Genomic DNA, 12,956 nt, shown 5'->3' on the forward strand with positions numbered 1-12,956 from the left:
CAGGGGAAAAGTCATGCGAGACTAGACCGAGCGTATGTGTCGCTGGATCTGATACCTCTTTGTAGCGGCTACTCCGTTACGCCCGTATCATTTAGTGACCACTGTATAGCCTCCTTTACGCTAGGGACGAAACGAAAGCAGTCAAAATTTAATAGGCAATTGTGGAAGCTTAATGCGAAACTGCTCGAAGATGTCACTTTTGTTAATAAAGTAAAAGAAAGGATTGACGGTGTGTTGACAAGAGAGCCCGCGCAGTATGCGGTCGCGTGGGAGGAACTAAAAATCCCAGTAAAAATGATGGCGATTGAAAGGGGCACTATCCGACGCTACAACGAAACGTTAAAGGAAAAAGAGCTCAAACGGCAACTTGAATGGCTGGTAAGGATGGAAGGAGCGGAACCCGTTGCGTACACTAGAGAAGTAAGCAAAATTAAAAGTGAATTGGAACTGCTTGATGCGGAAAAATACAAAGCAGCAGGGATTCGCGCACGCGCAGAAAGGTTGTGGCGGGGGAAACTCCAAATAGACGGGCGTTGGACGATGAAAAACGATACGCTATGAAGAAGGAAATCAAACAGATATCTTATCAAAATGAAGTGAGTCCTGAAAGCGCGGTAATTGCAAGGGCTTTCGTCGAGGAGCGCTATAGGTATCTTTTTGACGGCGCAAAAGAAGTGCAAATTGGGTTTGAAGAGCAGTTTCTTGCTGCCATGCCTAAGTTAGATAACGAAACTAAAAGGAACCTAGAAGGTGCCATAAGCACGGACGAAATTGTGAGGGCGATAAAGGAATTAGCTGAAGGCAAGTCGCCCGGGCCCGATGGCTTAGGAGCAGCCTTTTACAAGGCTTCTGCGCCCGAACTCTCAGTGATCTTACACCGTGTGTACGCTGAAGCATACGAGCAAAATAGACTGCCCCCTTCTTTCAGGACAAGTCGCATGGTACTAATACCGAAAACAGAAGACCCGGAGAAGATGATGTCGGTTGAGTCATACAGGCCAATTACATTAACAAACACCGATTATCAAATTTTAATTAAAGTTTTGGCGAAGAGAACACAAACAGTAATTAAAAGTCTTGTGGGGCCTCACCAAACATGCGGAATCAAGGGCCGCACGATGACAACTAATACTCATGTTGCGAAAAGTGTGTTAGTGCTGTGACGCGTTCGCAGGCCGAGTTGCTATGTTGCAGCTTGACCTGGCGAAAGCTTTCGACAAGGTCTCGCATGAAATAATGTTCGAGGTGCTAAAACACATCAATATCGGTCACGTGATTACTGAACGTGTCAGGATGGCTTACAGTGACTGTACAACGCGTATTTTAATAAACAGGACGGTTAGTGAACTTGTTCCTGTTCAGTCATCAGTGAGGCAAGGCTGCTCACTCTCCCCACTGTTGTTTACCTTGTACCTTGAACCTTTTTGTGTCGCTCTCTTACGCCATCAAAGCATTCGTGGCTTCAAACTGCAGTCATCTGAAGTTAAAGTGTTAGCTTACGCGGATGATATCGCTGTATTTTGCGCGGACAGAAGCAGTGTCCTTGAGGTGGTTCAAGTAGCCGACAAATTTTGCAAACAGACGGGCTCCCAGATTAATTGGGAAAAGAGCGTTGGCTTCTGGCACGGCAACTGGGACATGACTCCGGGCTGTTTTGCAAATATGTCGTGGACGGCGACACCAACTAAATACCTGGGAGTCCCGCTGCAGCATTACAAAGGAAATAACGAATATTGGGAGGCAGAAATGGAGACCTTGAAAGAAGACTTCATCATGGCAAGGTCGTGGTTTCTCGATGTTTGCGCGGGCTACAGTGTGCAATGTATTTCTTGTGGCAAAGATTTGGTATGTATTGCAAGTTCTTTTTATGTCGCGTGCGAATGTGCAAAAAATGCACAGAGCTTTTGCAGTGTTCATTTGGGGCTCGAATTGGGAGAGAGTTAGTCGCTGAAATCTTTTTCGATCTGTTCACAATGGAGGACTTGGCTTATCAAATTTGTTTCTTAGACAAGTTGTGTCACGGTTCTTTTTCTTACGGGACCAAAGTGATGGTTTTTTGCGCACAATGTTGCATGTTCGACTGGCTAAAACTTTACCTGATTTCATTGTTACCACTAGTAATGCTGTGAATCGTGGTGTAACTAGTTATCTGCACGAAATTGTTGTCATATCGCGTACTAACAGCACATTTTTCATTAGAGTACATGTCTTTGGTTAACAAAAAGTTGTACAAAGATATACTGACATCATGATTCCAGTCCCACTGTACAGAACGATGTACTGCGGAGGCCCAGGAGAGGACGTTTTGAAAAGTGAGAGATGCCAATAAGAGCTTCAATTAAAACTTTTTCAAGCTGCACACTAATACTCTTCCAGTAAAGACATGGCTCGAGGACAAAGGGGTTTTTGTGCCCTGGACAGTGAATTGTCTTCTGTGCAAAAAACCAGAAACCATTGAACATGTTTTCATTGAATGCTGGGGTCCTATCTTTTTCTGGGACATTTTACAACGCACACTTAAAAAGGAACTACCAATCACCCCTTCAGGAATCAGGTCTTCAAATGCAGAGACTGATCATGACACACCGTATGACATGTTCTTGCTCCTGGGCCTCCACAGTTTGTGGAAGACAGGGATGGCTGTGCGACATGCAGACATTGTTGTTCGGTCTGCCCGAGAAAATTTTATTGATAGTGTTACATACATTAAAGAGGTGTATCTCGCACAAACGGAGCCGCCGCAATGGATGGCTGTTCTGGACGATTTGGTAAGACTCAGAAAATTTTAACCACGCCAGGCCTGCCTGTACGGGTGTTTTTTTAGTCGTGTCTGTATTGTGTGAATTGTTGTCTGAGGAGGCAATAAAGAAAAAAAGTCTAGTGGCTAGGATACCTGGCTCTCACCTAGGAGGCCCGGGTTCGATTCCCGGCGTCGGAAAGTGCGGTCTCATGGTGCACTGGTTAGCACTTTGGACTTTGAATCCAGCGATCCGAGTTCAAATCTCGGCGAGACCTGGGCTTTTTTTTTTCTTTTTGCTTCTTTTGCTGCCTTCGGCGCCGCTTGTGCCTCAGCGAGCTCTTCCTTTCCGTGTTCCGGCGTGGTCTAGTGGCTAGAATACTTGGCTCTCATCCAGGAGACCCAGGTTCGATTCCCAGTGTCGGAAAGTGCGTTCTCATGGTGCAATAGTTAGCACCTTGGACTTTGAATCTAGCGATCCGAGTTCAAATCTCGGTGAGACCTGGGCCTTTTTCTTTTTGCTTCTTATGCTACCTTCTACGCCACTTGTGCCTGAGCGAGCTCTTCCTCTCCGTGTTCCGGCGTGTTCTAGTAGCTAGGACATTCCACTTCCGGCCGGCGCCGCGTACGGACGTGTGATGGGAAGCTCTGAGCGCGCTTCGTTATCGGTCATGCCTGGCCGAGGTTTCAGTGAGCGACGCCCACCAGTGGGCTATCGCTTAGTTTTACCTACGCTGCCTACGGGAGACGCAATGAAGACTACGGCTTTTTTTCACTGCGATATTGCCGGGCGGCCTTATCGCATACAGGATTTTCGCGAGCCATTGGAAACTGCCGGTGTTCTACCCTTCGTGGCTGGCATTGGGTCCTTTCAAATGTCGCATGTGTGGATGTTGAAGCTGAAAACTGCGGAAGCGAAGGAACGACTGCTGACAGAAGGAGCACTGGAAGTGAAAAAACGCTATTGTGCAGTCATTGAACCCAACGAACGTGAGTTGGCCTTCAGGGTGCATTGGGTGCCCTTCTATGTGTCGAATGAGTCTGTGCAGAAAGCTTTTGAAGAGTTCGGAGAAGTGACAGATATCACTCGCGAGCAGTGGAACAGTTAGGGTTTCGAAAACGCCGAGTGGACAACCCGGCTGGTGCATATGGTTCTGAAGGAGGGGCTCTCTATCGATGATTTACCCCACATGTTCAAGTTTTACGGAGGGCAAGTGTTAGTGGTGGTGTCTGGACGTCCACCAATATGCCTACGGTGCAAGAGGACGGGACATATTCGACGCGACTGCCGCACGCCGAGGTTCAGCTTGTGTCGGTCCTTCGGACACGAACGGGAAGGATGCGTCCGCACGTACGCGCGTGTGGCCACGGGTACTGCTCCGCCGCAAGACGACGGAAGCGAGCTGCTTATGGACCAAGAGGAACTGGAGAACGCCGGAGCCCCGCCCTCTTCAGGACTCGGCGACGGCCCTGCTTTCCAGCAGCCGGAGCTGCCTGCTGGCAACGAGAAGTCACAAGGTGACCCCGCTGCAGAAACGACTGGCAAGAAGGCGGATGCTGCTGAGCCGCCAGAAGAGCCAACGAAGGAGGGCACTACAGGCGACCACGACTCCGAGGCGCCGATAGATGCGACAGTCGCTTCCATAAAGCGACCTCGTGACTTCGAAAAGGCACCGGCTACGGACCGAGAGCTTCGTCGGCATTGGAAAGTGGAGGGAGCCAAGAAAGTCAGGTTAGCCTTGTCACGTCCTCGTCGCTCACTCGCGACGAGAGACTGAAGCAGTGAGCGTTATAAGCATGGTTGTTTGTTTGCTGTGTGTACACTATGGCTTACTTGAAGAAACCGCTATAAGTTGGCACTCTGAACGTACGAGGACTTGCCTCGAAGCGTAAGCAAGTGCAGTTGAACCGACTGTTCGGCGAGTTAGATCTAGATATCGCGGCTATTCAAGAAACACAAGTTGAGGATGACCAGCAAACAGATAACATGGTGCTTGGTTTTCGGTCACGATTCAATGTTTGTGTAAGCCATGTGGCTAGTTTGTCGGTGCGATGCTGTCTTTTCCTGAGGAAAAACATAGGCATAGTAGAGGAACAAACAATAACTTGTGCAAGGGGGCGGTTTATCGTGTGTGACTTCATATACGAAACACTCGCGGTGAGGGTTGTTGTCCTGTATGCTCCTACGGTACAAAAGGAACGCCGCGGATTTTTTGAACAGTTAGGTTCGTTCCTTGAGTGCAGTCGAGTGCTCATATTATTGGGTGATTTCAATTGTGTTTTGGACCCTAAAGATGGTTCAAATGGAAAGAGTGTAAAAGACCTGAGTGCTGATTTATTGAAGAGTGTTTTGAACGAGTGCAGCTTAGAGGACGTAATGGACCTGGCGAAAAGTCATAAACATGTGCATTTTACGCATTTTCAAGGAAGTAGCCACGCACGACTCGATAGAATATACGTGTCGCCGGAGTTGTCGCCTTCCTGTGAGCAGTATGAAGTGAAGCAAGTGTCCTTTAGTGACCACTGTCTAGTTACGGCAACTTTGGGAGGAAGGAAGCAGCGTAAAACAAAAATGAACTGGGATATGTGGAAGCTAAACTCAAGGCTTATAGAAGACATATTTTTAAGAAAAGTTAAGGAAACCATGGATATGTTTAATAATAGTGAAGCAGGATGTATTGAATCTTGGGAACGCTTTAAGCAGGAGGTGAAAATTCATGCCATTGAGCGTTCCAGCATAATAAAGTATGAGGGAAAAAAAGAAAAGCAACTGCGAGAGCTTCTGGAAAATTTAGGGCTCGGAGAGGAACAAACGCCGGGCATGTTCATGCATGATATAAAGGGCGTCAAAGTTAGGCTAGAAGCTTTAGATGCTCAGAAGTACAGAGGGGCAGCGATAAGAGCGCGCACGGAAAAATGGCTTACTGGCGAAACGCCAACAAAACGCGCGCTCTCAGATGAAAAGCGATGCGCGCGCTCGAACGAGATCTCAGTTATCGAATACAAAGGGCAAACCTGAGTTATCAAACTGGAATTTCGGGTGCATTCGTGGAACATTACCGTGAGCTGTTTGCAAGCAAAGCACCCAGTGAAGAAGGGTTTCAGAATTTTTGCCACTTATGCCAATATTAGGAAATGAGATCAGTGAAGAACTACAGAACGAATTAAGTATTGAGGAAATAGTGACAGCAATTCATGAACTGAATGCTGGAAAGTCGCCGGGACCTGACTGTTTGAGTGCGGCCTTTTATAAGAGCTTTAAATATGACCTTGCCACTATACTTTATAAGCTTTTCAAGGAGTGCTTTGAGGTCAGTAGGCTGCCACCTTCGTTTAGCAGTGCCCATACGGTCTTAATTCCTAAGACAGATGACCCAGCGAAGCTGGTAAAGGTTACAGGATATAGACTGATCACGTTAACAATCGTTGATTATAAAATTCTGATGAAAGTGTTAGCTAAGCGATTGCAATACGTCATAAAGGATATTGTAGGACCTCACCAAACGTGTGGAATAAAAACCAGAAGCGTATTTAAAAATATTCATGTAGCACGCAGCGTGCTCGAGTGATGCGATGTTCTAAATAAGAAAGTGGCTATGTTTCAAATTGACTTTGAAAAAGCGTTCGATGGCGTGTCTCATGAAATACTCTACTCTTTGTTCGAACATATTGGTATTGGTTCAGTTGTTCTCAAAGGGATAAAAATGGCTTATGCATGTTGCTCGACACGCCTTATGATAAACAAACTGTTATCTGAAAGAATTGATGTAAGGGCATCTGTTCGACAAGGATGTCCACTGTCCCCTCTCCTTTTTGCAATTTATTTGGAGCCTTTTTACAGGATAACTGCGAGTGGGAACATCCGAGGTTTTAGGTTGGCAGCGTGTGAGGTGAGAATACTGGCATACGCTGATGACGTAGCGCTCTCTTGTGAAGACCGCGAAAGTGTTGTATAAGCGTTCCAAATAACTGAAAGGTTTCGCAGGCAAACTGGCAGCGTTGTTAATTTAGACAAATGTCTCGGAGTCTGGCATGGGCGATGGGACTTAGAGCCAGAATTGTTCTGCGGGGTCCGATGGGCTACAGCCCCCGGAATTTATTTGGGAGTCCCGCTGGACAAATATGGGGAGAATACCAATTACTGGAGTGAAAAAGCAGAAATGCGGGACAGCACGAAAGGGTGGATGGGCCGTAACCTTTCCATTTTCGCGCGTGCAACTGTATGTAACGCCTTTCTTGTTGCAAGGATCATGTAATTACTCCATTTATTATATTGTGCACGAAACAATATCCAAAGGTACCATCGGGTTGTTGCTGTTTTTATTTGGGCGTCTAATTGGGAACGAATTCGCAGAGATAATCTCTTCCGGAGAGTAAAGGTCGGAGGACTGTCTCTTATACATCTATATGTAAGGCAGGCGGTTTTAAGGTTTTGTTTCTTGCGTGACCAAAATGACGTCCTCTCTCGAACATTTATACAAACCATGCTATCTAGTGAACTTCCAGAATTCGTTGTCTCTTCGTTCAATGCTCGGAGGTACACAGTGCCTCGCTTCCTGCGAGAGGTGGTCTGGTCATTCAGGTTTTTGCAAGTGCGGTTTTCTCTAGAGTGTTTAGCGAGTGTAACGCCGAAGCGACTATACAAGGATCTTGTTGAGCAGTTGTTTCCAGCTCCACTGTACAGAACCTTATACGGGGAAGGCCCTGGAAAAGACGTTCTCAGGCGAGTTAAGAAGATGACTGTTGCGCCTGGCGTTAAAACATTCTTTTTCAAATTGCATACAGCAACCCTACCAGTAAAAACATGGCTAGAGGAAAAGGGCCTTTTTGTTCCTCGGGGCTCAAATTGTCTCTTGTGTAGAAAGCCAGAACATGAGTTCCTGGATTGCTAGGATGCGGTGTTCTACTGGGATGTTTTGCAAAGAACCCCAAAAAAAGACTTGCCATTGACACCGCGCGGAATTCGGTACCTGACCACTGAAAGTGATGTTGCACAGTATGACCATATTATGTTATTGGGCCTTCACAGCATTTGGAGAAGTAGAATGGCTTTTAGACATTGTGACTTAGATGCACGATCGGTATGTGATTATTTTGTCGAACATATGTATAAATTAAGAGAAGTCCTGAAGCAGCAGGACTATGCGGATGATGTATTGAGTGTGATGGACCAACTTGTTGTAATGAAAGTCTATTAGACACGGTTGTCTGCCAAGGGTCATGGCAACTACGATATTTTATTGATGTGTATATTCATGCAATAAAGAAAAGTGTTCTAGTAGCTAGGATACCTGGCTTCATCCAGGAGACCCGGGGTCGATTCCCGGCGTCGGAAAGTGTGTTCTCATGGTGCATTGGTTAGCACTTGGGACTTCGAATCCAGCGATCTGAGTTCAAATCTCGGTGAGACCTGGTATTTTCTTTTTCTTTTTTCGTGTTATGCTGCCTTCGACGCCACTTGTGCTTCAGCGAGCTCTTCCTCTCCGTGTTCCGGCGTGGTCTAGTGGCTAGGATACCTGGCTCTCACCCAGGAGGCCTGGGTTCGTTTCCCGGCGTCGGAAAGTGCGGTCTTTGGTGTAGTGGTTACCACTTTGGACTTTGAATCCAGCGATCCTAGTTCAAATCTCGGTGAGACCTTGGCCCCCTTTTTTCTTTTTGCTTCTTATGCTACCTTCGACACTACTTGGGCCTCAGCGAGCTCTTCCGCTCCGTGTTTCGGCGTGGTCTAGTGGCTAGGATACCTGGCCCTCACCCAGGAGGCCCGGGTTCGATTCCCGGCGTCGGAAAGTGCGGTCTCATGATGCACTGGTTAGCACTTTCGACTTTGAATCCAGCGAACATGTTCAAATCTCCGTGAGACCTGGTATTTTCTTTTTCTTTTTGTGTGTTATGCTGCCTTCGACGCCACTTGTGCCTCAGCGAGCTCTTCCTCTCCGTGTTCCGGCGTGGTCTAGTGGCTAGGATACCTGGCTCTCACCCAGGAGGCCCGGTTTCAATAATAATAATAATAATTGGTTTTTGGGGGAAAGGAAATGGCGCAGTATCTGTCTCATATATCGTTGGACACCTGGGGCGCGGTTACGGATCAGTCGCAAAAAACTGTCTCAATATTGAGACAGTGACGTCAGAATGACGACACCGAGAAATGCCGACCGCCGAATCGGCCAATGCGGAGCAAGGAGGTGGTGGGCTCCGCCCCGAAACCACTATTCGCACGACAAGGGACCGTAGACTAATGTTTTGCAGTAAAGACGCCTTGAATAAAAACGAGTAATGTTTTATTTTGCTAAGAAACTGTATTTAAAACCCAACAGCACCAAGCAAAAGAAGCAGTGTTTTCATTTTTGCAATTAAGTTTGCTGTTCAGTCACTTTTTTTGCCGCGAAGGTGTGCTGTCAGCGGTATAGCGTGAACATGTTAGTCTGAAAATGAACAAAAACGCAATTAAGAAAACAAGTAATGTTTTATTTTTGTAGAAAACTGCGTTGCAATCTCAACAGCATGAGGGGAAATTAGAAGCATTCTCAGTTTTGCAATTAAATTTGCTGCAGGTTAACTTCTCTTGCCATAAGGGCGCGCTGGCAGTGACATAACGTGAACATGGCGTCCTGCAAGAAAACAGCTGATTCCATGGCTAGTTCCTGTTTTTTCGCGTGTCGTCTAAAATCAAGGCACTTTGCGGATGTCTTAAGTGCGCAGAAAAATCTGATTGAAGGCAGTGAATGCTACGGGCCTGCCGAGATCAACTTACAAGAAGCGCTCGGCTCGAAAATCGACGAAGACAACTTTAGTCTGTGTTCTCGGTCGGCGCCTATCGATCACCGAGTGACGTGTGGTTCTGTTTATTTTCTTTAGAAAATACCAGAAAACCATGAATCATCACATAGAAGCAACTGCCGACAGACAGGTGCAGCTGCTGGTAGCTTGCAATCTCGGTGCGGGAAATGAGAGCCGACACGGCCTCCCTCTGTGGCAGCACTCTTCTGTCTCGTAACCAAGTGTTGCCGCCCACATCGGGCTAAGCACTTGATGTTCCGTTTGTATTTTTGTAGCTCCGTTCGGTTTATGTTCAGTTGTTGCCGTAGTTTCTTTTTTTTTCCTGTGCAAGATGCAGAAATTGTGATGTTTATGCTCCACTTTGTTTAGAGAGAAAGGAAGCACTTGACTTGATAACTTTGCTATTGTCACCGAGGAGAGAACGAGCTTGTTCCATTAACGTTATTTACTGATCATGTAGTAGATCCAGGGTCAACCAAGAAAGAAGTAGTTCGCTTGTATAGAGGCTAATTGCAACTGGGCAGAAAGTTGAGCAAGTTTGTTCATGTTTGCTGGTACACAGCGCTTGAATTGCATATGATCCAGGGCAGTGAGGTAGGTAGGACAGGGCAGTGATGTGTAATATTGTATTTTGCTCAGCAGGCGGAGTGATATTGTTATAACTGGGTTTGGTGAGGGCAGTGTTTGAAGGGCTTTAAATACTTTGCATAGCTTCTAACATGCACTTCCTTTCAGGTCGGAAGACCACTTGTTTTTTTTTTTAATTATGGTCCATCATATCTGAGACACCCTGTATACAGGCCACTCCAGTTTGAAAGGGAACAGCCAGTTGAAAATGACTAGGACATTAAATACCTAGGCGAAAAGTAGCTTGAAAGCAGTTGCACTTATCACACATATTATATGATAGCACAAGGAGCTTGTCCGGCCATTCGGCATTGTCACCGTCTCGTGCCATCATGGACAAGACTTCATAGCCCTGTGTTACGCAAACCAAGCTATGTGTCAGTTATGGGGCAATAACCGAGTGCTCAAAATTTCCCACAATGGAGCTGCCTGTATATTCTTAGAGCTGTAGAGCATTTCCAGTAACGGTGTTGCATGATTTGTGATTGTAAACTAACCTCTAATCACACACCATCTCCTTGATGATGTGTCTGTTACACATCTTTGTCTATCAGTGAAGATGTTCTAGTCATTCAGCAGTCATTGTAGCCACTGCACCTTACAATCTTTATTATGTATTGTACAGCGGTTTCCTTGCAGTAGGTACAGCTTTTAGCACAGAGCGAAACCCCTAGCCACACACCATTACGCTAAAAGCTTAGCTTTGGTATTTACACGGCTTATATGTGCCAAAATGTTTTGTAGTCCGTAAAATGCATCATGTACACTGTACTATGCCATATTTATTGTACAGGTAGCCTCTGTATGAAAGAAAACATGCACTTTGAACTCAATTTTTCAGATTTTTTTTCTTAACTGCACTCAGAAATGCCATACGGTAATTGTACATTAGGGTAAAGTATGCTTGTATGTACACTGCCTTTTCTGCAATAGAAACACTCGTGTCAAGTGCTGTGCCTAAAAAAATAAATGCGCTTACTGAATGTATGATGCAATAAAAAACAGCTTTTTGATTCCAACAAGCATCACAAATATTTCATGCCTTATTCCAGCACTACACGTTTGGTTCATGCATGTTCGTCACACAGGTAATGACCACAGGCACTCCACCAAGCTGGAAGGAGACAGCAGAGAAGGGGCAGGTGGGCTGACATAAGCATTGACAAAAGAGAGTTCAAAATGATGCTTTTCAGAAATTGGGCGAGCTGCTTCAACACCTTTTCCGTCTTCAGGAAGAGACTGTGCAACACGCTGCTGAGGGACTGGAAGATATACTAGCAAACACACTGAAAATGAAGTGGCAGCCGGTGGGGGGCACTTGTTTGTCACTGCTGGCTTCTCGCTGCACACAGGTTGGCCAAGGGCACAACCACATCACACAATTGCTCACACACTTGCAGTTGTGTGTTGTGCAATGACACAAGGAAATGACAGTGGCAACAGGGGAAGAGTGCCTGATATGACTCTCTATGCCAGCATGGTGAGTCGTCTCTGGACGCTAGATTTTCCATCGCAACTGCCGCTGCACCATTCCTCGGTACGCCTTCCTCTGGAGACGGGTCGTCCTAGAGAGGCCAAAAGTACAGCACCGCATGCTCTTCTAAGGAGGCAGGTGAGGAGGGATCCTGTCTGTACGAGGCAGCCACCATTTAGAGGTGGCCCGTTGTTATCTGGGTCAGAGGCAGTGTCGCCTGCACCCTCTGCTGATATGGGCACATCCAAAAAGAGGCTGTGAAGTGCAGTACGTGCGGTGATGATGCGCACTGTCCACTTCCATTGGCACTGGTGCATCCGGTGCCCTTGAAAGCAACGGAAGCAGCTCTTCGGCACACCAATACAGCGCTCAGCCACAAATTGTGTGAAAGCATGTGGCGTGTTGTACAGGCCTTCTGCTGAGTCAGGTCTGTAATGTCATGCAACTGGGGCAGGCAGCCATGGCTCCAGTGGGTAGACATAGTCTCCTGCATAACAAAAAATGATGCAGCTAAGCATGTCCTTTCTCAGTGATCTCAACAGCATTACAGGACACTCTGCTATACAGTAGAAGACTCACGCCAAGTAGCCCACATCCAGGCTTTGCTGAATATGACATTCAAGAGCATACATACATGCAGGATTTAGATGTATAAGTGAGCACTACTGTAAGGTCAGTCTTTTACCAGCATATTCATATAAATGATGCGCTATGATTGCCTACAAAACACAAGCGCTGTCAGGTGCATTTTGCTTTGGTTTCTTCAACAGGAAAGGCTGTGCATTTCAACAATGTAATATGTGTCCTGTGTTTCTGCTGCAATTATATTTAACAAAAGGGAAGGGTGGCAATCCACTGTATCATACTGTAAAGTGTCTGCATTAGTGTAACTGTCCAGACTGATTCTTGTAGCTTTAGCAGATCCGGCCAAATGCATAGTGCTGGAGCTCAACAGATGACTGAGTTCGCCCGACGGGTGACACGGCTATTTTACTGCTTACCCAGAAAAAAAATCACCGTCGTCCAGCACGCCTTCCTCCGCCTCGGAATGCCGCCAGACAAACGCGTCGCGGAAGGATCCGGGTCAGCGCGAGTCCACGGCCAGGATGCACATGTTCGCGCCACAGATCTGAGAAAAAACAAGCACAGCCCGTACTCACTCTCGCTGCCGAGGCCCGCACTTTGTAGCTCATGCAATTGTAGCACTTGAACTCATGCGGTCAAAAACAGTGGCCGAGGTATACTCACTATTACGTCCGCAGCGTAGTACCGCTTGCGGCTCGTTCGCAGCACTGCCCTCAGACTCCTTGATAGTGATGAGTGCCCAATCGACACACCCGA

The 12,956-nt window shown here is 46.6% G+C and overlaps 3 non-coding genes across 3 annotated transcripts; all 3 read left to right on the forward strand.

The window, feature by feature from the left end:
* The first annotated feature begins 2,943 nt into the window (after positions 1-2,943).
* On the forward strand, positions 2,944-3,015 carry TRNAQ-UUG (transfer RNA glutamine (anticodon UUG)). The gene has a single exon. It is a non-coding gene; the product is annotated as a tRNA-Gln (tRNA).
* A 5,211-nt stretch (positions 3,016-8,226) lies between these two features.
* TRNAE-CUC (transfer RNA glutamic acid (anticodon CUC)) lies at positions 8,227-8,298 on the forward strand. Its single transcript has one exon. It is a non-coding gene; the product is annotated as a tRNA-Glu (tRNA).
* A 153-nt stretch (positions 8,299-8,451) lies between these two features.
* On the forward strand, positions 8,452-8,523 carry TRNAE-CUC (transfer RNA glutamic acid (anticodon CUC)). Its single transcript has one exon. It is a non-coding gene; the product is annotated as a tRNA-Glu (tRNA).
* The last annotated feature ends 4,433 nt before the right edge of the window (positions 8,524-12,956 follow it).

The sequence above is a fragment of the Amblyomma americanum genome, chromosome 1 (assembly GCF_052857255.1).
Source record: "Amblyomma americanum isolate KBUSLIRL-KWMA chromosome 1, ASM5285725v1, whole genome shotgun sequence".
NCBI classification, from domain to species: domain Eukaryota; kingdom Metazoa; phylum Arthropoda; class Arachnida; order Ixodida; family Ixodidae; genus Amblyomma; species Amblyomma americanum.